Raw genomic sequence first — 27391 nt, forward strand, 5'->3', positions numbered from 1 at the left:
TATAGTGTGGATTTAGTATCCATTAAGGGCACTGCACTTTGGCATTTTGAAGACATGGGACAGACTTGCACACTTACTTCCTGTCGCGCACACGCGCTCTCAAGTGGCCAAGACCGCAAATGTGGGTATGTTGCAAGTGTTGGACAATTGATATACATAAAAAATATGTAGATGTACACATATACAAATTCTAAATATAAATAAAAAATGTATTGTATATTATATTATCGTATAATGTAGGTAAATATAATGCAAAATGTCTATAATCACTGTAGTTACCTCATTGTCATACTGAAAAAGCAGAAAAATATCAATATTGTTATTGTTTGTTTGATACAAAAGAAATGATAGTGAATGTTTGCATGCTGTCTCATAAATTCCACATGATAATGCTAAAAGACCAGCTATACTTGACCATCTCCATATGCATTGTTTTAAATTCCCCTTTATAGTTCATTTGCTATTTAAGAGAAACAATATCCAGAAGCCATGATGGTTGATCTGATCTGGGATTTATAAATGAAATAAACATGACTGCCACTAACTGACTGATGCACTTAATCAACTATCATAACCAAAGGCCATTAACCTGATAAAATCTCTCATTGAACTTTTCATGAGGAATCTCCTTTAATGTTTGTATTTTAGGAAAAAGTTGAAGACATTCACTGTCTCCTCTGTGGCCTTCTTTTAATATGTGGAAAACCCCTGGCTCCCACGTGTCGTCTTCATGGATTTATCCTGTCCTGAATGTACAAAGGCTGGATGTGATGAAGCTCAGGGTGCCTCTATGTCTGGGAGCCATTATCCTCCTGGTCATAAAGAACACAGAAAATGAGAAAAACTATTTAGTGTCACATTACTTACACACCAGACTGTGAATGATATGAAAGAGCCTCAAGCATTTGCTTTGTACAATGCATGTGAAAGAGACCATCTTCTTACAGCATCCAGTGATTCACCCTGTAGCATCATGTGACTTGGACATCCCCCGTGAAACAACAGCTCCTTTCCAGCTTTAAAGAAAAAAAATCCACAACTTCACCCATAATAGAAGGAAGGGAAGCCATAATAAACAAGGTAATGTTGTAGTTAAGAAACAGCCAGGGAAAGAAGAGAAGTGTAATTTAATAAGCAATGACAAAAAAGGAGCTTGTAAGCTCTTCAAATTTACTGAGCTTTGGTCATAGTATACGCTCACGAGGATATAAATGTTTAAAAATTGATAGCTGAAAAACCCATATTGATTGACTGCGAATCTGAAGATTTCATATGGGAAGGGGAGCATATCGTCCTCATTGGCTATGGCACTAACAGCCCTGTATGTTCCATCTTAAAAAGATTAAGCACAAGTGATGTAAACAACGACTGGAGCCTGTTAACAAATTGTTGTGTCGTTGTTTAAGTATCAAGGAATGTTTATTTATACCTAAATTGTTATTTGCCAAAGGAGTGAGTCAAGATGTTGACTCAAGACCAGTGTGTTCGGGACAAGACTGTCACTTTCCCATTAGGGAATATGCCATTGATTTTCTTGTTACAGGCCTAGTTGTATTATTTCAAGCTATTTTTACACATAGAGACCTACTAAATAATTTATTTTCTTGTTTCAGTTTTAGTTGCATTTGTCTTTGAAATGAACAATAATAAAGTCAATCGTCGTTTTTTCATGTAACCTAAACATTTTATTTGTGGATTTAACAGCAGCGCAAGCCATCAACACGTGACGCTTGGGTGGCCTTTTAACCTCAGAATCTTTTAGAGCTCCTTGGATTCAAGTTACTTTCATTATATTACATGTTAATGAATACAACTGTAGGCTATGCCTACATATACAATTATGTGATTTACAAGTATCATGTTTATGATTTTCATTTAGGTCATGTAGGCTATGTGACATCAATTACTGCTGTATTTATCCAGAAACTATAAATATATAATACAAATTGAAAATACAAAAGTATGCCAGCAACTTTTTTTTAAATAAATCATTTAGAATTTTTGAACCTCTCTTCTTATGAAGGCCGTTAAGGTATCATTTATTATACGTTACTTTTAGATTTTTTTTTCTTATGGATCTATAAACCTTAGCTACAAGATAACTTACTGACACTTAACCAACCTTATCTGACTCGCTGTACCTGTCGTTAACCTATCCCACTACATCTCCCGTTAGACACCACTACAGCTACCTTGCGTGATCATGCGCACTCGCTCGCTGGTCGAGTGGGGGAGATGATGCCGTCAACTCTCTATGGGTCTGTGTGTGCAATGCTGCGATCAAGCACATTCATATGTCCAGTTACCCAAGCGAAACAGTGGAGTTTGAATGAATGATGAGACCACGTACGAGGTAAGAACAGCCTTTCAGCGGACTTTCTGGATGAACGTGTGTATTGCGTGCTTATGGATTGTGTTGTGTTGACCTGAGAGTGTATTATCGCCGCTGTCCGATCAGAGCAAGGAAGACAGGGTAGTGCTGATTGATGATGATGGTATATGCGGTGAACGGTTTATTCTCTAGTCATACAAGACACGTATGGAGCTGTTATAAAAATCAGTGGTTGATCGCACAGACCGGCAAAACTAATCATTTGCTCACACTTTCGCATGTGCTTAAATTTATTTCAGTGCTTAGAATTCGCTGTTTTGAACGATTTGCATCTTATTTGCATGTGATATCCTTTCCTCTTGAATAATGAAGCCGGTTCTGTTTTGTGTCATGTCAGTGGCGCAGGCGCTCATGTAAGGATAGTCCAGAGCACAGCCTGTGGGCCAGCATGTAACCGGCTCCCCAACAGTTTCACCATCAGTTATTGCAGTGACCTCTCCATCGCCAAGGCCCTTAAATTGTCCAAGAAGACAATATTTCAAACCCCCTTTCAGTTTAAGATTTTTCTTTTGATACTTTACTGTTCTTCAGGTTTCGAGAAAAAGGTTATTGGTGTAACTTCTTTTAGTCATCTTGATGGCCCCTTCGGCAGGGGCGAAAATTTCGTCTACAATTCGGGACAATAAACATAAAATTTCTCTAGAGCAATTTTTGAAGGGGACACAAATAATACAGCTAAAATTGTACTTGTAAGGATAGGTATACACAGAGGAAAGCCTTACTACTATTAGTGTAGCGGGGAGACTGTGCCAAATTAGACAACTTCAAGCTGTTGTGGTGCCGTCACCGTGACAGCGCTCGTGTCCGTTGTAGACACTCTCCATCACAGTGTTGCCAAGTCTGCGGTTTTCCCTTGGAATTGGGCTACTTTATCTCTGTCGCCACGGGTTGTTTTTCATGTCCACGGGTTGAAGCGACCCCAATAACGTGTATTTTATCCCCCGGAACGATTTTTACTGGGGGACCCCCTCAAAGCGTTAGTTTGGGCTAGTTTTGAGTAGCAATTGGGCGGGTTTTGTTGTGAAAACCTGGCAAACCTTTCCATCAAGCAGGTAACGTTATTATTGCCAACATAGCGACTCATCGAAAAATACGTTAGCATAATCTGTATCAAAGAGAAAATAATCACTTTATCCGATGTTTAAGCTTGGAACGATTTTTACTGGGGGACCCCCTCAAAGCGCGGTTAGTTTGGGCTAGTTTTGAGTAGCAATTGGGCGGGTTTTGTTGTGAAAACCTGGCAAACCTTTCCATCAAGCAGGTAACGTTATTATTGCCAACATAGCGACTCATCGAAAAATACGTTAGCATAATCTGTATCAAAGAGAAAATAATCACTTTATCCGATGTTTAAGTGAATAAAATAGCCTTGACAGCCTTACTTACTGGAGTTCCACAACGGCATAATCTGTATCAAAGAGAAAATAATCACTTTATCCGATGTTTAAGCTTACTGGAGTTCCACAACTATTGGCTTTGTTCTCTCTCACCGGACTCCTGTGTGTGTAGGGGATGTAAAAGAGGAAAGAAGACATTTGGACCACCAAAGCACTGTGAGGCAAGGGAGGGGACCCAGATAGCACACGTAGGCCTATGTCTGCAAGATGTCTGTTAAAGATCACTTGATCTGGAAAGCATCTGCTAGACGTCTTTCAGATGTCAGTTTTACATACTTTCTAAATCATAAACATTTGAAAGACATCTAATATACGTCTATTTGAATCTGATAGGAATCATACAATAGACGTATTGCAGATAAGTAAACGCTCTAAAAATACGTCTTGCAGATATAAATGCAGACGTCAAACAGATGTCTCCATGATGTACGTGTGCTATCAGGGTTTTTTTTGGTAAGTGCATCACGTGGGCCGTTTTGTCATTTTCATTGCGAACACAACTCAAAATGTTTCTAAACTTAAAATGCATTTTTGCCCAGTTTGTGTTGTTACACAATTATTTAAAGTATAAAACATTGTTATTTACAATACACAGCGTGGTTTTTAATCATATTATTAGGGGGGTCCTGCCCCCCACCCCCCGGGATTTCCGCCTATGTCCTTGAGAGCCACTGAATTATGTTTATGAACTGGAAGTGTATTCAGCTCTGAATCTATATTTGTGTTTGGCTGTCTTGGGGTATTTTTGTTGGATTGATGTTGTTTTTTTTCGTCAGTCTAATTCATTTTTTTCTTTAATTCTGTCAAAGTTCATGTTCCTCATACTGTTCCAGATGTATATGACTTTCTTTCTTTAGCTTTACCACATGCTGATATAGCACTTCACAGCACTCTCATATGAATGTGCTTATGACAGCTGGCCAGAAGTGAGGGTTTATAGTTTAAAAGTAGGGCTGCACGATTAATCGAATGCGATTGTCATGCGCATTTTGATAGTAATGCTGGTTCTGTAATCAGCAGTAAATCATCATCATGTGCTTTCAGATGGAACAGAATTTACTACACATAGCCGTAGTTCACTGACAAGTTACGCAAAAAAATCGCAGACGATTTTATTGCGCAATTATTAAATCGAAGAAATCGTTCGCGATAATGACAGCTGTTTGCATAGCTTCTCAGTGAACTACGGCTCTGTGATGTAATTGCTGCTCCATCTGAAAGCATGTGAAAATACCACATTTAATAACATATTTTTACTCCAAACTCACTTCATAATGTCAGTCAAGTGTTTGAAATAAATCCTTCTGTGAGATGATGTGGCTTCTTACACAGAATAAGGCACGCAACATTTCATAGTATTTAAGCAATGATAAAGGCATTGCATTATAAATATACTTTATTTTAATGAAAATTATAGTAAGAACTCAGATAAACCGTATATTGCCATAGTCGTGTGTTTATTAGGCACGTTGAATCAATGAAAGCAGTTGAATCTTCTGTTTATTCAGCTGCAGCGATAGGCATTTTCTGAGTTTCTTCTGCGAGGCGTATTTGGAGTTTCAGCGCGAGAGCGCCCTCTGGCCTTTGGATGGAGATTTACTGCTTATCACAGAACTGTGCTTCACTGAAAGATACGCATGACAATCGCAGCTTCTGTCGAATCCCGATCTCGATTCCATTTCGATTTATCGTGCAGCCCTATTTAAAAGGTAAACATTTTTTTAGTAATTTCCTTGCACACGCCTACATTGTTTCACTTCAGAAGATGATGATTTACCTTCTGGGGTCATATTGGTTATTGTCATGATCGCTATGTGCAGTTTTAAAGCATCAACATTTGGTTTTACTATTCCCTTACATTATGTGTGCTCATAGAGACAGATTACTTTTCTAAATCTTTGTGTTCATCTCATGAAAAAAGTCAAACAGTTTAGTACATCTGGGATCACATGAGGGTGAATAAATGATGAGATTCGTGTAAGATCGTGCCAATCTAGTAAATAATGCTGAAATGTGGAAATGAGGCTGCTATCTATTGTTTGGTTCCCTTTTTCACTAATCAAGTGTTCAAGTGCTGACTAGACTTAAAAGCCTTTCTCAGCAGATAGCCGCTTACTGGTATCCTCAATTCTCTTGAGTTAGAAAGCCCTTGTCACCCCACATTTTCATCAGACTCGGTCTGTTCTCTATTGCTAGGGCATACCCTGTGGACATCATGAGTGATGGATTTCTGCACTTGGCTCGACTTGTATTCCCCTCAGACTGAGCATATGCACCCTCATATGGGCTTCTGCTGACTTGATAAAAGGCATGGCGATTAACTTCAATGACCATTTCACATGATTTTCCTAACAAACGAAAGCTTTGTTTGCTTTTTATGATATTTTAACTGAAGTAGTTGTATTATTTGGCATGTTTGGCATTCTTTTAAGACAGAATGTAGGTGAACCTGCACTTTTGTTATCAATATTTATTTATCACTGATTTTTATCCGAGATCATAACCATGACAATAAATTCAGTCTCACGAGAATTATCTTGTGATCTCTCAACTCTGTATTCAAGTATTTGGGGTCTTATAGTAAGAGTGCATACTCTCACTAAAAAAAACCTTTGTCACTTGAAGGGACAGTTCTGTTATTTACTCACCCTCATGTCGTTCCAAACTTGTATGAGTTTATTGCTTCTGTGTTACAACATAGAGGAAGACATTTTGAGAAATGTTGCAGTGTTTGTTTCTCCACACAGTGGAACGAAGTCAATGGTTACCAAAACTGTTTGCTTGCCAACATTATTCAAAATGTCAAACATTTTTTTAGTAATTTCCTTGCACACGCCTACATTGTTTCACTTCAGAAGATGATGATTTACCTTCTGGGGTCATATTGGTTATTGTCATGATCGCTATGTGCAGTTTTAAAGCATCAACATTTGGTTTTACTATTCCCTTACATTATGTGTGCTCATAGAGACAGATTACTTTTCTAAATCTTTGTGTTCATCTCATGAAAAAAGTCAAACAGTTTAGTACATCTGGGATCACATGAGGGTGAATAAATGATGAGATTCGTGTAAGATCGTGCCAATCTAGTAAATAATGCTGAAATGTGGAAATGAGGCTGCTATCTATTGTTTGGTTCCCTTTTTCACTAATCAAGTGTTCAAGTGCTGACTAGACTTAAAAGCCTTTCTCAGCAGATAGCCGCTTGCTGGTATCCTCAATTCTCTTGAGTTAGAAAGCCCTTGTCACCCCACATTTTCATCAGACTCGGTCTGTTCTCTATTGCTAGGGCATACCCTGTGGACATCATGAGTGATGGATTTCTGCACTTGGCTCGACTTGTATTCCCCTCAGACTGAGCATATGCGCCCTCATATGGGCTTCTGCTGACTTGATAAAAGGCATGGCGATTAACTTCAATGACCATTTCACATGATTTTCCTAACAAACGAAAGCTTTGTTTGCTTTTTATGATATTTTAACTGAAATAGTTGTATTATTTGGCATGTTTGGCATTCTTTTAAGACAGAATGTAGGTGAACCTGCACTTTTGTTATCAATATTTATTTATCACTGATTTTTATCCGAGATCATAACCATGACAATAAATTCAGTCTCACGAGAATTATCTTGTGATCTCTCAACTCTGTATTCAAGTATTTGGGGTCTTATAGTAAGAGTGCATACTCTCACTAAAAAAAACCTTTGTCACTTGAAGGGACAGTTCTGTTATTTACTCACCCTCATGTCGTTCCAAACTTGTATGAGTTTATTGCTTCTGTGTTACAACATAAAGGAAGATATTTTGAGAAATGTTGCAGTGTTTGTTTCTCCACACAGTGGAACGAAGTCAATGGTTACCAAAACTGTTTGCTTGCCAACATTATTCAAAATGTCTTTTTATATGTTTCACAGAAGAAAGAAAGTCACACTGGTTTGGAAGGGTATGAGCAGTGCTTAATTTGAGCCGGTGTCAGGTTTTGTTTTTTTGCGTTCCGGTAATTGTTTTTAAGGATCCGACATTAGATCGTGACAGTGCTTGCGTGCATATGAGAGCGAGCACAGGTTTATGTATTTGGAGGTTATGTATTGGTCCTCAACATATTTTTGACCGTGACCAGTCAGCATTCAAACTCGCTCTCATTGATTGGTGCTTACTGCTTATTGTTTTGTGAGCAGCAGAACGTTTGGAGAGAGTGTAATAATACCAGAAATAATAGCAAATAAAGTGAAATATTATAATGTATAAACATAGCTACGTTAGTATAGCTCACTCCAAAACAAATCATATACATGTAACGGTATTCAGAACAGAACAAGAATGAAATAAAAATGAGGAAGACATTTTGAGAAATGTTGCAGTGTTTGTTTCTCCACACAGTGGAACGAAGTCAATGGTTACCAAAACTGTTTGCTTGCCAACATTATTCAAAATGTCTTTTTATATGTTTCACAGAAGAAAGAAAGTCACACTGGTTTGGAAGGGCATGAGCAGTGCTTAATTTGAGCCGGTGTCAGGTTTGGGTTTTTTGCGTTCCGGTAATTGTTTTTAAGGATCCGACATTAGATCGTGACAGTGCTTGCGTGGATATGAGAGCGAGCACAGGTTTATGTATTTGGAGGTTATGTATTGGTCCTCAACATATTTTTGACCGTGACCAGTCAGCATTCAAACTCGCTCTCATTGATTGGTGCTTACTGCTTATTGTTTTGTGAGCAGCAGAACGTTTGGAGAGAGTGTAATAATACCAGAAATAATAGCAAATAAAGTGAAATATTATAATGTATAAACATAGCTACGTTAGTATAGCTCACTCCAAAAAAAATCATATACATGTAACGGTATTCAGAACAGAACAAGAATGAAATAAAAATATATATAAACCTAAAGAAACCAAAAGAAACCAAAACTGAAAGTACCATGCGTTAATTGGGCTCACGTACCTCTCATTCGGCACAAATCCTAATGTTTCCATATTCGCAATGTATTTGAATGAAACTATTATTTATAATGTAGAGGCTTTACTTCACGCACGTTCATATATCGACAGAAATATCCTCTTCACATGAGCAAAAATGTGCTTGGCATAAAAAGTGGACTTGCAGTTACCTATACCACTGACTATTTAAATTGACCAGTGTAACCTTTTATATTTTTGGTTGACTGTATTATTTTGATAATGAACAGACTGCGATGTCAAGTTTGAGTTGCGAATATGTGGTGTGTGTGTGTGTGTGTGTGCGAGGCGCCGGCGCGATCGAACAGCTGAAACATAAAATACATAATTTTTGGTCATACAGATAAGAGTAAGACATAATTCGAAAGCACAAAGTGTTTACTTTTATTTTTGCACACTCAAAATAACAACAGAACATTTGTGATTGTGTGAAATAGAGCAAGAATGCGCATTTAATTAAAACTGTTACTAATTTAAGACTATATTTATACTATGATTGAATTTTATTTTTATGAAAACAATTTTTTTTATTTTTAATGTGTCTTAGATATACATTTTCCTCAAATCATCCTGGCATCCCATTTTTGACCCAGGGTTTGAAGCTGTGCCCTAGTTAGGTTAATGCAGAAACTTGTGAAGGATGCTCTATTATAATTGTGGCATCATCGTTTAGTGACGTCATTGAATGTTCCGGGAAATCTTAAGTTGTATTTTCAGTGTTGGTCACAGCGCCTTTTAATTGCTGTTTTGGATCCGGCAATTATTCACTTACAAATGAAGCACTGGGCATGAGGGTGAATAAATGAAGTTTCGTTTTTGAGTGAACTATTAAACAAGTCTTAACTCAGATTGTAGAAAAAGATTTTACCAGCTGGTAAGAACAGATAATAATATATCAATTCCATTTCTTTAGATTTTGTACTTGGACCTAGAAATGAATGTGTTTGTTTTTATTTGCAGTATCAAGGATGTGTAATATTCTATTGAGAACTCTGTGATTAAGAAGAATGCATTTCTAGTTAAATAGAAGCTAGCGATAAAGCTCCCACTATTAAGTCTATTGAGCTCTCAGTGTGCATTCAGTAGTTATTCAGTCTTTGTTGAAAAGCTGATTTTTTTAAAGAGAATAAGTGCCTGCCCATGCTTCGCTTCATTAGTGTTTTGTCACTGACAGAGTACATTTATTCTAGCTGTACGGCCCATGAGTCTAGACAGGTTTACAGGACTGTCACTCATGTATTAACCACATGAGTGAAAGGTTTAACTTTCTTTTTGTGCTGTATTTAGTGTGGGCGAGATATTGGGCTGGGAAACGGGCAGTGAGTGATAATGTTTAAGCTGTGTTCTGTCCTGATGTTTATGGAGGTATTCATGGGTGGGTGGGAAGGTGTGGCATGTGTTGTCTTTTGTCTGACTGTGCCATCAACAAACCACCTTTTTTGCAGAGCCACGTGCCCAGGTGCAGGTGAAGGGTGTTTGTGTGTGGTGGGGTGTTTGGGTAATTAATTAGGCGTAGGGTTACACCAGCTGGCCAATCAGATCACTGCGGCTGCTGCTGCCTCCACAGCTCATGTTTGTTAATGAGGAGAAAGCTGAGACGCCGCTGGGAGTCGTAATTGTTTCCGCTGGTGAAAGGGTGGTCCCGGGACAGCTGGGGTTACCCCACACCAGCACTGCACATCACACTAGACTGCTCTGACAAACAATGCTTTACTGAGCCATAATATGTTATATAAACACTATCATTCAAAAGCTTTTGGTTAGTAAGATTTTTAATGTGTTTGATAGAAGTCTCTTTTTCTCACCAAGTCTGCATTTGTTTGATTAAAACTACAGTAGAAGCTGTGAAATATTATTACAATTTAATGTTAATTGTTCTGCTGCAGCCATTTATTCAGTCTTCATTATCACATGATCCTTCAGATATAATCTTAATATGCTGATTTGGTGCTGAAGAAACGTTTCTTATTATTATCAGCATTGAAAACGGTTTATATTTTTGTGGGAACAGTTTGATTAATATAAAATTAAAACGAAAAGGATTTATATGAACTAGAAACCTTTTGTAGCATTATAAATGTCTTTACTGTTGCTTTTGATCGCTGTAGTCCAGTGTTTCTGCCTTAGTGTTTGACCATAACCACTGAAGTATTCTGTCATTTTTAGTACACTGCATTGCATCAAAACTATTATGCTTTAAGCATTCAGCACTATCTAGTCTCCTTCCTATCCTCCTGTTCTCCATCTTATGAGATTTAACCATGGCAACAGTTCATGAACTCAAACCTTTATGCAAGAAAAGACAAAAAACAATTTGCTGCCATTGCACTAGTTTCTTGTGGGACAAATAAACCTTGAAATTTGACTCTTTATATCAATCCACAGCTGAGGTGCACATCCTCAATGCTCAGAGCTCAACCTCAGTGTTCAGTGGAAATGTATTGTGCACAACTTGAGTCTCTGTTGTCTTTTACAGAATTGGATGAGGACTTCTTTAATTGGGGTTTGAGAGAGATCGCAGCATGGCAATGCTCTACGAGCCTTTCTGCTCTGGCCAGACCTTGTGAGACAGGACCCCGCTCAACTTGGTCGTAACAATAGGCCTATGTGACCGTTTGAATGCCCTATTCTCTGAGTGGTGTGGTTCACTTGGATCAGACAATGGCTTCACTTTGCATCATTTATTTCCAGAGGCCCTGTTTGTCACTAGGCCACTCCTGTTTACTGCGTTCTGGACCAATTGTGCTGCATCTACACACTTTCAGCAGTTTTGAATCAGAGATGTGTTTGTTCTGTTGTCAGCTACGGTAAAATGGAAATGACTTGCATTTGCTTGTAATATGAGATCTTATTGTCTTTTCGCCACTCAGTCAGGTATAATCCTGTTTCAGTTTGTATCATCAAGCTGTCCTTCATCTTGGCTCAAGGAAGATTATGTGAATAGTAGGGTGACTGTAATTACTTCTGATCTCTTCCGTGCTTATGTTTCATTCTCCTTGTTTTTCTTTTATTTTTGTCAGTCCTTTTGCCCTAAAACCTACTTTGCACACCTAAGGATTTTACATGCTCTTCATGGTTGGTTAGTGTAGGATTAAACCTCCCCGATAAACCTGCCTGATCTCTTACTCTTCTCTATGGTCTATGCAAAGCCGTTTTCCAAGCAACCAAACTATTGTTGCAGAATTCCACTAAAATCTTATGCATAATCACTTTCTGTATTCAGGCTTGGTGAGTTAAAGGGATAGTTCACTAAAAATGAAAATGCTCTTATTGTTTACTTGCCCTCATGTCTTTCTAAACTTGTATGACTTTTTCTTCCACAGAACGCAAAGATATTTTGAAGAATGTTTCTGTTTTTGTCCGTGAGGCCCAAAACAGCACTGAACCCCATTGACCGTCTTTATATAGACAAATTCTTATTTTGTGTTCCAAATAAAGTCAAGTTTGGAACATCAGGAGTAATTGATGACAGAATTGTCATTTTTGGTGGACTCTTCCTTTAAGAGTTTGACTTACTTGACGCTCTTAGATAAGAGGTGTTGCTGAGGTCAAATCTGTGGTCTTTCCTCAGAGCTATGAGGTCTTTCTCCTCTTGGAGGCCCCATGACCTTCTTTATTCCTCCAGGGTCAAGGAGCAGGTCATCCTCAGGGTGCATTTGAATAGTTGTAGTTTTCTTAATTCATTGAGGGGTGCTGGTGCATTCCACAACTTTGCTCCCAGGATATTGAGAACCTGGATGGTTGGTTGGTGTTTTATTAACACTTACTGAGACATAAAAGAAAATGCGTCCTACTAAGTTCAATGATGTTCTCAAAAAGAGCTCTCTTTAAAAGAGTTAAAGAAATATTGTGGTTCGATACAAGTTAAGCTCAATTGAATTTTTTTTTTGTCATAATATTGATTACCAAAAAAAAACTTTTTTTTTTTTTTTTTTTTTTAATCGAAAGTCGCAGTTACTTGAGGAACATGGATATGAATGGGGGATTTAAAAGCAAAATTGTGAGCTAAATTTTTTTTAAATTGGTTTTAACGTGTATTATTTGAGCAGTACAGTTTTTCTCATAAATTTTCTAGTCATTTTGGGCTTTATATCATCACACTGTAGTTGTAAAAAAAAAATGAAATGGTAAAAGTTGTGAAATTGGATTGAACTTTATATAAATCACTAGGGATGTCCTGATCTGTTTTTTTGTGCCCCCTATCCGATCCGAATCATTGAATTTTGAGTATCTGCCGATACTGAGTCCTGAACCGATACTTGTATATTCCTAGTGTCTGGTGCACAATTCAAGTACATTAATTGTTATTAAAATCAATACAATGTATACAGAGTTGTGCAGATACTATAATATAATATAATAATATACACACTCTCTCAATGTAACTATCAGGGGCGGACTTACCCATTAGGCAAAGGTAGGCGACTGCCTTGGGCCCCCAAAAGCCAAGGGCCCCCTAAAATGCTTTTCATATGCGCATTAAGCGCTGACACGCGAATGTTTGCTGTTTACGGTGTTTATTACCACGACAACCGTCCGAGTCAGTGGCGCCTGCAGGTGTACAGCTGTACGCACTGTGAGTACCATGAACGCTCCGACTGACCTGAGATTTGGCCCGCAAACATTTCAGCAGTTATTATAGGCCTGTGTGTTCCGTATTTCTGTCGACTGAACCCATGCCGTTAATTATGAATGTATCAGTCTTTTGCATGCCAAAGTCAATTTCTGCATAGAAATATTATGCCAAATAGAAGCAGAAAATCGTGCTATACATGAGATCGGGTTCGCCTACAACAATGAATTTGTTGGATATTTTACAAATGGGAATACAACGAATTCATGACAATGTTTACATTCAAGCTACCCGTAAAATTTATAGTGAAAAGTACTTTAAAAGCATCTAGAATGCAATAAAGTAATTTTGAAAAAATATGTACAAAATATAAATAATTAACATATCATACAAAATTGCATTGCAGCAAATCCTTTAAATTTTAAGGTATTCAGAACAGAGCAACATAAAAATCTGAAACAGCAGCTATACAATTATAGGACAAAGTTTTACATATATGCCATTATAATTAGTGTTTTATTTTTTAACTGTACGGAATTATAAAATAAAACGCAAATTATAATCGGGCCTTCCATCAATTGTAGTGATGAAAAAATGACTTGCCATCTCCTAATTGGATGTGTCTTTACAGAGAAATGCACAGATTACATAATGAAAGAGTTTATAAAATAGTTTTAAAATAGTCATTTAAAGCTTTCTATATATTTTGATCATGTCTGAGTTTAGGTTCATCATTGTGAAGCGCTCCTGTTCAAGACCGAGAGGGCAGAAAGTGTTTGTTTTCTTTATTTAATAACGTTTTGTTGATATTGTGAGTGCACACATAAAACTAGACCCTTTACAGTTTAGAATGATGTATTACTCTTACCTTTTATGAGCAAAAATGACTGCGTATTTTAAGTTGTTTCCACTGTTAGAAAAAAATGCAAGTGATCGCGCTGGCGTGTCCTGCAGAGCGCTTCAGTTTCAACTCTCCGCAAACGATTGGATATGCACATTTATATAGGTTAAACATTTAAACTAACATTGTGATATACTTGAACTGTTTTATATATAGATTTTATTTTAGGCAAGTCCTGATGATTTGAGAAGGCTAAATTGATCAAACATAGGCTATAGGCTATGATCAATTCACTGTCTGCCGCTGGCCTTTACTTAAAAAAAAAAAACTTAAATTTAACGAACAAAAAATACTCCAAATGTTTTTCTAAATTTACTTTATAAAAAAACGAAATGAAATATAATCACTTTTCCATTACATACAAAACTGAACTATTTTAATAGCTGAAACAGTAGTATAAGCTTTTTTTGGGAAAAGGGGAAAAAAGACGGGCTAGGGCCTATGTTTGAGACCCGTGCAGGACTCTAATCCACTTCATCCAACGCTGTTTTGTTCTCATCTTTGAGCATGCTCTTGATTATATGTATTTTAGGTGTGTAAATGTATAATTGCCTTTTCATTATTTTTTCAGTTTTATTTAAATTTGTAGTTAAAACAACTAAAAATAAATGTATTTTAAAGTTTAGAATTAGACAGCCTTTGCACACAGGCTTACGCTAAAAACAAAACAAAAAGGAACCTCAAGGTTGATCTAGGAAAATGTGTGCAAATGTATAGGGCCCCATTCCTATATTTTGCCTGGGGCCCCCAATTCACTAAATCCGCCCCTGGTAACTATATAAAGATATTGGTAGCTGTAAACATGTTACAACATTTTAAACAGACTGTGTGGTCACAATTCTAAATATGGGACTGCTGATATAAACTTCTTGTATTTTATATGTACAATAAGCACAATATTTGCAACATATGGTTAGAAAGCATGAAGCTAGTGGTGTTAGAACGCCAGTCTATCAGTCAATGTCAATCAGTCAGTGTATGGTGTCTCTGACGGCTGACAACAGTAAACAAAAAATGAATGAGAGATCGTTACACAAATGTGCATCAAATACACTGAACAGTGAAGCTCATATGCATGCACACACATTTCCTCTTCTTTTGGTTTTGATGGCGTCTGAGTGTCTTCTTTTTTTAATGGCAGTCGGCAAACCCTCTTAAAGGCGCATTACGCCCCCTACACGACACCTTATTCTAAGTTCACACTACAAGACTTTTAACGTCGGCAAATCGCTGTGCTGTTCAGACTACATGACTTGATTGTCTGTCTTTAAGTCGTTGTGGTGTTCACACTACGTGAATCTATGTAAATGATCCGCAACCGGGGGTTACACTACAGAAGCTGACAACAACTCTGTCACCCAATGACTTTACAAACCACGTTTTGTCACGAAAACACACGCGAGAATTGGAACGGGAATGACGCGAAACAAGACATGAAACAGGAGTTGTTTATTTGAAAATGGATGTTTGCTCAATGAAAAATTTTGCTCCATTTATTGTGTCCAAACTTTTCTTTAAGCCATGTCGCTGCTGTTGTTTTTCTTCCGGTGACCTCAACCCATGCCTTGCTCTCTCATTGGCTGTAGCTTGTCACGACACCTGACACCACGTGATGTCGAGCTGGCCGACCGGTCCAGATATTTGGCATGCTAGATATATGTTTGCCATCGGCGAGGTGTTGGCAATGCGTCAGCGAGCCTCTTTGATGCGTCGTTGTGTAGCTCATACATAAAGATTGCCAAGCGCCGATCACCCACTGATTTTCCCCCAATCACAGCCCGATCTGTCGGCGAGCTCGTTAACTTGCAAATCGGGCTTAAATCGGGCTTAAAATCCTGTAGTGTGAACTAGGCATAGGAGAGCCAAAACGATCAGTTAAGACGAGATCTGCTCAGGACATCCTTATAAAATCACACTAAAATCATGTTAACACTCACATTGTTTACTTGTTGTGGCTATAGCGGCCTACTAAAAAGTATTTTAATGTTTACCAATTGGCCCCATTTATTTCCATTGTAAGTGCCTAACTGTAATCCAGATCTTTGCTTTTTTTTTTTTTAAGAAAAATAGTGACAAATGGAAATTATTTTGTGTTAATCAACAAAAGTGCTGTTGATTGGTCTGAACTTGTATGGAATGTGGAATATTCATTTGAAACGAACTCGTTTTTAAATTTACCCTTGGCAGAGGGCTTTAGAATGTGCCTAAACTGGTCACAAATGCAACAAAAAATGAAGAAATGTGACTAATTTAAAATCTACTCACGTTTTTCTAGTCGGATGTTTAAATCCATTCCTTCTGGATTTATTATTGATGTTATCATATAACGTTGAGTGGTTTGGAGAGGTGGCTCACAGGACTCATTCAGTTCTATGGTGTTCGTACATGGGTGTAGTCAGGTGGTCAACATTAAAATGCCTTTTTCATATCCTTTCAATAACTCAGCAATTCTCAGAATTCTGTGGCTTCCTGGTAAAGTAAACATTTCAGTAACATTAAACCAAGTGCCTCACACCCTTAAGAAATGTGCACTTTTTTAATTGCCACCATAAATGTTTTTCCTCGTATGGAAAATCATATGTCAAGTCAAGATTTTGTGTAAAGAACAGTGTTTTTTGTTCTTATGTGAGCTCAGCATTTGTATAAATACAGTTGTATACGACAACCAGATTTCCTTGTTTGATAGTTTCCCGCTGTTTGACCTCCCTAAAGCAGTGGTGCCATAGTTTGATTTGTTGCAGGGATGTCCAGCAGTGTCTATGTTTGGGCCTGTGGTTTTAGTGGCGGTGTGCGCTCTCTCTACAGCGTTGATGTTGACATCCTCAGTGCGCTGTAATCTGAGAGTCACAATCTAACTGTGGGGAGGCGTACAGACATGGTTCTTCCTCTGCCCCCACACTGCAGGGGCTGGACCGATAAAACAAGGCCAATGGCCAAAACAAACTGTAGCATCATCTTCCTTCACGACTCTTTAAGGAGGTGAAGTGTGGCTGAGGGTGCTCTGGCCCCCCTTCTAAAAGTTTGAGACGGGAAGAGGTTGAAAATGGGGGCAGAGGACAGGAACGTGTTTATTACACAGGTATGATTAACGCAGACAGCCTGCTGGCAACACCTGAGTTGTAAAGTTACTCTGTTAGCCTTCCTTCCACAATGAGCTCCTTTAGTGAGCTTCTTGTGTAAGTCAAGTGCATAGCTTTTTCTTAAGGGATAGTTAATGAAAAAAATAAGATTTTGTCATTTACACACCCTCATGTTGTTCCAAAACTTTCTTTATTCTGTAGAACACAAAATGTACATTTTTAAAGGAATATCCTGGCCACACTTTCTTCTGAAGTTGTTTGGTAGCTTTGTGTGAAGAACAGACTGAAATGTAACTTCAAATTGTGATATTTGTTAGGTCTGTGTGTTGATGCACATTTCTGAAAATATTTGATTCTGAAGTGCACAATTTGATTGGGTTACACTACAGAAGCTGACAACAACTCTGTCACCCAATGACTTTACAAACCACGTTTTGTCACGAAAACACACGCGAGAATTGGAACGGGAATGACGCGAAACAAGACATGAAACAGGAGTTGTTTATTTGAAAATGGATGTTTGCTCAATGAAAAATTTTGCTCCATTTATTGTGTCCAAACTTTTCTTTAAGCCATGTCGCTGCTGTTGTTTTTCTTCCGGTGACCTCAACCCATGCCTTGCTCTCTCATTGGCTGTAGCTTGTCACGACACCTGACACCACGTGATGTCGAGCTGGCCGACCGGTCCAGATATTTGGCATGCTAGATATATGTTTGCCATCGGCGAGGTGTTGGCAATGCGTCAGCGAGCCTCTTTGATGCGTCGTTGTGTAGCTCATACATAAAGATTGCCAAGCGCCGATCACCCACTGATTTTCCCCCAATCACAGCCCGATCTGTCGGCGAGCTCGTTAACTTGCAAATCGGGCTTAAATCGGGCTTAAAATCCTGTAGTGTGAACTAGGCATAGGAGAGCCAAAACGATCAGTTAAGACGAGATCTGCTCAGGACATCCTTATAAAATCACACTAAAATCATGTTAACACTCACATTGTTTACTTGTTGTGGCTATAGCGGCCTACTAAAAAGTATTTTAATGTTTACCAATTGGCCCCATTTATTTCCATTGTAAGTGCCTAACTGTAATCCAGATCTTTGCTTTTTTTTTTTTTAAGAAAAATAGTGACAAATGGAAATTATTTTGTGTTAATCAACAAAAGTGCTGTTGATTGGTCTGAACTTGTATGGAATGTGGAATATTCATTTGAAACGAACTCGTTTTTAAATTTACCCTTGGCAGAGGGCTTTAGAATGTGCCTAAACTGGTCACAAATGCAACAAAAAATGAAGAAATGTGACTAATTTAAAATCTACTCACGTTTTTCTAGTCGGATGTTTAAATCCATTCCTTCTGGATTTATTATTGATGTTATCATATAACGTTGAGTGGTTTGGAGAGGTGGCTCACAGGACTCATTCAGTTCTATGGTGTTCGTACATGGGTGTAGTCAGGTGGTCAACATTAAAATGCCTTTTTCATATCCTTTCAATAACTCAGCAATTCTCAGAATTCTGTGGCTTCCTGGTAAAGTAAACATTTCAGTAACATTAAACCAAGTGCCTCACACCCTTAAGAAATGTGCACTTTTTTAATTGCCACCATAAATGTTTTTCCTCGTATGGAAAATCATATGTCAAGTCAAGATTTTGTGTAAAGAACAGTGTTTTTTGTTCTTATGTGAGCTCAGCATTTGTATAAATACAGTTGTATACGACAACCAGATTTCCTTGTTTGATAGTTTCCCGCTGTTTGACCTCCCTAAAGCAGTGGTGCCATAGTTTGATTTGTTGCAGGGATGTCCAGCAGTGTCTATGTTTGGGCCTGTGGTTTTAGTGGCGGTGTGCGCTCTCTCTACAGCGTTGATGTTGACATCCTCAGTGCGCTGTAATCTGAGAGTCACAATCTAACTGTGGGGAGGCGTACAGACATGGTTCTTCCTCTGCCCCCACACTGCAGGGGCTGGACCGATAAAACAAGGCCAATGGCCAAAACAAACTGTAGCATCATCTTCCTTCACGACTCTTTAAGGAGGTGAAGTGTGGCTGAGGGTGCTCTGGCCCCCCTTCTAAAAGTTTGAGACGGGAAGAGGTTGAAAATGGGGGCAGAGGACAGGAACGTGTTTATTACACAGGTATGATTAACGCAGACAGCCTGCTGGCAACACCTGAGTTGTAAAGTTACTCTGTTAGCCTTCCTTCCACAATGAGCTCCTTTAGTGAGCTTCTTGTGTAAGTCAAGTGCATAGCTTTTTCTTAAGGGATAGTTAATGAAAAAAATAAGATTTTGTCATTTACACACCCTCATGTTGTTCCAAAACTTTCTTTATTCTGTAGAACACAAAATGTACATTTTTAAAGGAATATCCTGGCCACACTTTCTTCTGAAGTTGTTTGGTAGCTTTGTGTGAAGAACAGACTGAAATGTAACTTCAAATTGTGATATTTGTTAGGTCTGTGTGTTGATGCACATTTCTGAAAATATTTGATTCTGAAGTGCACAATTTGATTCTGATTCATTTGGGTATTGTTATAATATCTGTAACAATGTTTAGTTATAATGTCCACCATTGTAGTAGCCTATTTGTTAATATTTTAAATTAGCTTGTTTTTGGTTGTTTTCATTTAAATTTTTGTAATTTTTGTTAGGTTTTTAATATTATTTTTAATATTTCTATTTAACTTTTTTAAATTTGAGCTAGTTTAGCTAGACATAATTTCACAATGTTTTCCCAAAAGATTTCATTTAATATTCATCTAATTGTAGTTTTCAAATTTTCAGATTTTTCTCTAAACTATTGCTGTAAGTTATATTAGGAGCCATTAGGGTTGGGTATCGTTTGAATTTGATCAATTCTGTTTCTTTTCGATTCCCAGTTTCGATTCCAATGTGTTTAAAAAATGATATCAAACATATTTATTCTGTGTCTCATTATTGCAAAACATTTAGTTGCAGCTAAATACCATAAACAAAAATCAGCAGGCCACATAAAAACTGGACTTGTCTGCGTGATTCTGGATAAACTGAGTTTTTTTTTTTTTTTTTTTTTTTTTTTTAATGGAGACCCTGGTGATCTCAAGAAAACTAAACAAAATCAGCGCAAACGCAGATTTAAATGTTCAAATCACACTGATGTGATCATTCGCTGCATGGACGTGATCGCACACATCAAAGGTTTATGAATGAAACCGATGAATCATTGTAATTTATGAATAGAATCATGTTGGTGTTTGAATAGTGTTCGCAACCTTTAACAATCTGTTAAAATAAAGTGCTTTTTTGTCATGTTGGTGGTGACACCTCTCTTTCAACATGTTTAGCTTATCACAAATATTATACTTAGCTTTTTCGGCCTCTGATCGCAAGTGTAGCCAAACTTTGGAGTGCTTAGATTAGCGAGCAAGGTCCTGGCAGATCGCTAGGTCGGTCCTCACAGGTGAAAAAAAACTGAAAAAGAAGCACATAGGAATCGATAGGCGGAATCTGAATTTTAATTTTACATCAAGTATCCTATTCCTGAACTTAAAGGGGTCATATGATGCGATTTCAAGTTTTCCTTTCTCTTTGGAGTGTTACAAGCTGTTTATGAATAGATAAGATCCCTAAAGTTGCAAAGACTAAAGTCTCAAACCCAAAGAGATATTCTTTATAAAAGTTCCACGCCCTCCTAAGACGCCTCGTTTAAACACGCCCCCACATGTCTACGTCACGATGTGGGAAGATTTGCATAACGACGCCCAAATGTTCACGCAAAGAAAGAAAGGCTTAACTTTATTGTTGCTGCCGCCGCCGCCATGTCGTGAAGACGCTGTGTGTTTCGTTGCGAAAGCAAAAATACTTTGTTTGGCCTCCTGAAAGAGGACACGACTAGAAATCAGTGGTTAAGTTGTATTTACAACACTGTTCCAGAACAGTTCAACCCAAATATTCAGATGTGTGCAGCGCATTTTATGGAGGACTGTTTCCTGATCCTGGTAGAGTAGACTACAATGCTGGCTGTTCTGACTCACAGTCTGTAAGTACGTTTTCATGTTTAAAGAATTTGCCACTGATGATTCAAACGCAAGTTTTGAGCAATGTAGAGTAGCACTTGTTGTTTTTCATTTCTCCGATTACAAATGCAAACATGGCTTTATGTTTACGCGGAGACATATAACTTTATGAAAATATTAATTAAAAAATAACAAGGCCAAAACTATACAGTTCAATTGCTATTCATTTAACAGATGAGTTTGTGAATATTTTCGAATCATTCACTCAAAGAAAGTGGCTTCTTAAATCGTAAATCGGACTACACTGGTTGTGTAGTATGTTTTTGCGTTAGGCCCAAGAGGAAAAATCAATAACATAACATGTTTTCTTGCCATGATTTTATTTATTACATAGCGTGCTCTTCACTTTCAGTTGAGATGGCAAACTCATGTAAAATATGAATAAATAATTTTTGAAGGATCTTTTTGAATTATCATGTTTGCAGAAGTATAGCAAAAATGCCAGTCTGTTAACAGATAACACTGTTGTTTTTTAGAAGATGTGTTGCACACAAATTGTATATGGGCCACTTTTTAATACTTTGATGGTGGGGGTTTTTTTTGGTCATTTTGGAGCTTAACAACCTCAGTCCTCATTAATTTTCATCATGAAAATTCACTTCTGTTTTGAATGAATGTCCGGTTTGAAATGATATGAGGGTACGTAAATACTAACAGAATTTCCATTTTTCAGGTGAACTATTCCTCTAACAGTTGTTTGTGAAGTGATGTTGTTTTGTTCATTCTCTGATGACTGAATGATTGAAGGAAAACCAGCAAGACTTCTTGAAAGACCATGTTTGCCAGACACTTTCATTCCATTCCCTGTGTCAGAACCACTGGAAGGGCTTCAATTAAGTCTTTTGTTCTATGGTAACTGAGTACTTGTTAGATTCCATCGTCATCCTGTCTGAGAAACACATTTTTCTCCTTCATCAGAGAAAACATATCGTTTTTTTTAACACAATGCTCTTCATACACGTTCTTTTGTTACCTACACTGTCATCTCTGTTTCCATGATGTGGCTTGATTTGGAGCCAAAGAACAGCTGACGCTCCAGGTGTGCTGATAGTGGGTGGGATAAAACAATAGTATCACTGCGGAAAAAAGAACATCAGGAGCATTGTCTTAAATGAATAATGTGGGTAGTAAATAAAAACCATAAAACATCTAGTGCTAAATTGTGTGGGGTAGAAGCAGAGACCAGTGTCAGTGAAGCTTTCAGAAGATGTGGAGAAATAAGTATTACAATTTCTATCCGTATCAAGATGTTTGTGTCACCAGGTGTCTTTTCCTGAGAAGCTGCAGTGCTAGAGGTGGACTCAAAATATGTTAAGGATGATAAAGGGACGTTTTAAAGGTAGAGGCTTACAAGGGCTCGTAAATTGTCATTATGTCTCCTTAACTCAAAGAATGTTTTATGGTGAAGTGGAAAAGTGTTTCCAATCTTAAAGGGATATCCTCCCCCAAAATGAGGTCTGTTATCATTTACTCACCCTCATGTGTAATTCATAGTAATGCAATTCAAGCGAATAGTGACCAGGGGCTTTAAAGCTACAAAAAAGGACAAAAATCACCCTGAATGTAGCATAAAAGTTGTCTATATGATTCATGCACTATTTTCCAAGTGTTCTGAAGTCATATGGTAGCTTTTTTTTAATTTAAGGTATTCATTAAAAATCTTCAAAAACAGCCTCATTGTCATTTTAGTGTTGTCTATATACTATTGTAAGATTTATTAACATTTTGAATTAGCTTTTATATTTTCATTTAGATTTTAGCTTTAGTAATTTTGCTGTGGCTTTGTAATCATTATTATTGTTATTTTTAATAGTTTGTCGAGCTTTGAATTTATTTTAATTTCAGTTTTAGTAATGTTAGTACTTCAATGTATTTAAATTTAAACTTAAATGTATTTCTTAAATAATTTTCTTCTTTTGTGTGTCACAAGTTATACAGTATATTCAAAACACATAAGGGTGAAAAAATTACTACATTTTTATTCAATATTCAACTATTCCTTTTAGGCTTGTTGAATAGGATACTCAAACTTTCTAAAGTCACCTTGTGAAGCCTGGATTGGTCTGATCAGTGACTGGCAAAAGTATTCAGTTCCTGTATTGAAATTTAGGTCAGAAAATGTTTTTAAGACGCTGTTTTACAATCTTCCTGGTCTAAGATTGAAATTGCGGTTTATGGTGTAACAATTGAATAGTACTTGTGGAGAAACCAAGTGAAAGTTAAAAATTAATCATAATAAAAAGCATTTTAACCCTTAAATGCATACCTCGGGTCTTTAGCGACCCGGGACATCATTCTCTACCCTCTCCCTCCTTCATTTTTTTAAAAGTTAGACATCAACTTTCTTAGTATTCCTCAATCTATTAATTATAAACAATATAACAAGAAAAAAAATTGTAAAATATAAATGAATGCCAGTTTTCTGATAATTTTTTTTGTAAAAAGTGTAGGGTCGCTAGAGACCCGAGGTATGTAAATGTGTAAGTATTTGTGATGTGACGTTTCACAGGCATAAAACAAACGAATATCATCAGCAAAAATTTAACTGATTTGAATGGCTTTACTGCAGAGCAATTACTATACGCAATGAAATATAAATGTCACTGTCATTTGATGCTGGATGTGGTGAATAAGCTGCCAGTGATCAAAATATTGAATATGAAGTCATTGAAAACGATAGTTTTGAGAATATGGTTGAAATCGGGAATGTGAGGCAGATGCTGAAGTGGAAGTGGAAGTGCGCTCTGACGATGACAGCGATGGTAAAATCATCTGCTCAAATTTGAACCCTTTTAGTTTCAAAAGGTAACGAAATATGCTTTATTTTATTCTTCTGTAATTGTTCTTAAAATATCAAGAGAGTTTTTTGCTATTGCAGCAGTTAGAGATCCATCCGTGCTAGATATATTGGTCCGGGTCACTAAAGACCCGAATATGTAATAATGATTGGTGAAAGATTCATGCATTTAAGGGTTAATGGATTCACTTTTTACTGAAAACAGCAAGACTATCAGGAGCCATAAATGATCTTGTCTGTCATGATTACATGTTTGTTGTATAGCCATCCCAGGTTTGACATGTATGTGCTTGTGTTTTATAAAATGTGTTGTGGTAAGTGCAGTTATGGTGTACCTCACCTTCACTGAGTGTCTTCAGGTTCAGGTGTACTTAAAGTTGTGTGTCTTTCTCCTAACTTCTCATACAGATGCAGAACTGGGTTGCTTCTGACCCAGAATCTGTGCTGGTGGAACTCATTGCTGATGTCCCCTGGAGTGTCAGCACTGGCTGTTCTAGTTCTTCAAAAGAAGGCCATTTTCTGAGGTTTCACTCCAAGCATCTGCAATGCAAGTTGTTGAGAATTAGGACTTTGAAGGACAAGGTCTTTGGCATGCTTGTCCATTAAAAAGTCTCCAGCGTGTTTGCATGTTTTCCAAAGGTCTGTTTAATGTTTTTGTCAAATCCTGCTTTTGTTTAATCCACTTCCTTCCACAATGTGGTTTAGTTCTTTTCTAATTAAATGAACATAAGTGAAATCTTGTGATCCACTTGTGTGTTTAGGACTTTGGGGAGCAACCTCTTGCTTTCTGCCCAGTGACAAGTGATGACCTATTTTCCTCAGTCTCCAAACAGCACTGCGCTCAGCAGAAATTAAGAGGAAAGGCATTGCTAACACAGTGTCCAGATGCGATGGACTGCATTGATAACCAATGAATTGGTTCCCCCCCTCCCCCATGCAATTAAGAGGTTTTGTTTTAACCAGCCACAATGAGCTGCAAGACATTTTGTTTATCGGCTTATACTGTATTTCTGTAGCATCACACTGGGTAGCCCCGCCCACAGTGGAATCCCATTGGCCAAATCCTGCTCTGCATAACTGTACTGTATATCAAACATTAAATATGTCCTGACTGACTGTGATTTCAATTTCATTGTGGCAGACTGTGCCTGTTAAAGACATGGTTGTTGTACAAACTTATGTTGTATTGATTAAATTGACATCAAAATGAGGTCATGATAAAATTACATTTAAATGGCCATCATTTACTCAGTCCCATTTAGTTTATAATGCATCTCTTTTTCAGATCACAACAGGAGATAGACAGAATGTCCAAGCATCTGTTTTCCATTAATGATGTGATGACGCAATGCAATAAGCAAAAAAATAATAATAATAATAAAAAAATAAAACAATAGTAAAATATAAAAGAAAATATTAAATATTTAAATAATCTTTTAGATCTTTATGGAACTTGGCTGTGTAAATCTCCACCCACTTTTATTGTGTTGAAAAGAGCAGCTTGGACATTCTGCCCAACATCTTATTTATGTTTTGTGGCATAAAGAAAACGATAAAGGGTTGGAAAAAAATAACATATTTGGGCCAACTCTTCTTGACAATGTTCTCTAGTAAAGGCCCACGTAGCACTTGGTTTTGTGTCTAGTTGGGCTGGTAATGCAGTGCTTAATGAACAGGGTGGAGATGGTTGAAACTTGTACTAACAGTACTGCCTCTAATTAAGTGAAACATTCAGAATGGGCGATGCTGCAGTTATTATAAGTTAAAGTAAGTTTTCAGTACTCCACTTTTTCTGGCCCCACCATGTTGGTCTGACTAAGACTCTTCTGAAGACCTTGGCTTGTGTACTTGGCTTTGTGTGGCAGGCCTGGTCTGGTTCAGGGTGAGCAGGCAGGGATTATGTGTGTTACAGCATGACCTGCTTTGCTTCATCTTTAAAGGCACATACCTATAAGAAAAACAAAATGTCCTGTTTCTCACAAACAGACAACAGGTCATCTTGTTCAGGCATGTTAAAATGGCAAAGGAAGATTCCCTCCTGCTTAAAAATGCTTTGCTCTTCTGCCAAGTTCAGTCCACAGGTCCTGTTCAGTAGGAGGTCTTAAATGAGCTGTTTGCCTTTACATGTATATGGGTCAAAGACGAAAAAGGGTTTAAGCATAAAAACAATAAGTGTAATACTGCTTAAAATTGTTGTTGTTTTCCCCCCAAAAAAGGAACAAGTTTTCTGTTTAATTTAATTGCAATTTTGTTTTTCTGAGCAAAAAATAAATATCATACATTTTTCCCTGATTTACAGAAGAGACCCACTAAAATGTCATTCAGTGTAACAATCTTGTCAGGCATATTTACAACAAAACTCAATTTATGATATATTAAAAGACTAATTACTTTCACCCCAAATACTAATAAGTTGTAATTTTACATTTTTAAAATTTGCCACTATCCTAGGTTTTGCCAATTTGTCAGTAAGAAGTTTTTACTAATTTAAAACGTAATAAAATGTAATATGCTCCCTTATTCTTTTATATATTTTAATATGTACACGTCAGAATAAGCATGTTGTTGGATTTTTACATAAATATTGTGTTACACTGAATGACAATGTAACATTTCAACCAAATTTTGACATTTTATCCTACAAAAATTTATTTGAAACCTTAAAAGTAGACAATTTACTTGCATTTAATGTGCTTTCTATAGACATAAAATCACTTTTGTACATTTCTTTTCTCACAACGTCTTTGACCCATATGAACACAAAAAGGATTTAGGTAATGTTCCACCTTGAATGAAATCTTTAAAACCTTAAAAGTAAGCAAATTAGATTTTTAAACATTTTTTATTTGATCTTATTATATGATTTGTTTTATTTTGTTATATAATTTTTTGCTTTATTTTTGGGAATATTTTATTTTATCTTAGCATAATTTAATTTAATAAAAATTGTTTTTTAATAATTTGATTTCATTTTAAGAAATACCTAAAATTACATATTTTTTAAAATAAATATTCCTAAAAAGAATCAAGCATGTCTTAAAATTGTATGTCTTAAAAGTTATTTTATTTTAAGACATATAAGTTAATTCCAAAAGTAAAATACACTTTTGAAAATGTTGAAAGGAGTGCTTTTGCAGTGTTATACAAAGTTCAACTTAGTCAACCATACTGTTGACAGTAGCCATTGACTTCCATAGCATTTTTTTTTTCCTACAATGAAAGTCAATGGCTACCGTCAACTGT

General features: G+C 37.0%; 1 long non-coding RNA gene across 1 annotated transcript; it reads left to right on the forward strand.

Moving 5' to 3' along the window:
• The first annotated feature begins 2234 nt into the window (after positions 1-2234).
• Positions 2235-25258, forward strand: LOC107601914 (uncharacterized). The gene is made up of 3 exons (XR_001610984.1): positions 2235-2353; positions 24557-24787; positions 24910-25258. It is a non-coding gene; the product is annotated as an uncharacterized lncRNA (long non-coding RNA).
• Positions 25259-27391: the final 2133 nt, after the last annotated feature.

The sequence above is a fragment of the Sinocyclocheilus grahami genome, unplaced genomic scaffold (genome assembly GCF_001515645.1).
Source record: "Sinocyclocheilus grahami isolate Dianchi unplaced genomic scaffold, SAMN03320097.WGS_v1.1 scaffold314.1, whole genome shotgun sequence".
Classification (NCBI taxonomy): domain Eukaryota; kingdom Metazoa; phylum Chordata; class Actinopteri; order Cypriniformes; family Cyprinidae; genus Sinocyclocheilus; species Sinocyclocheilus grahami.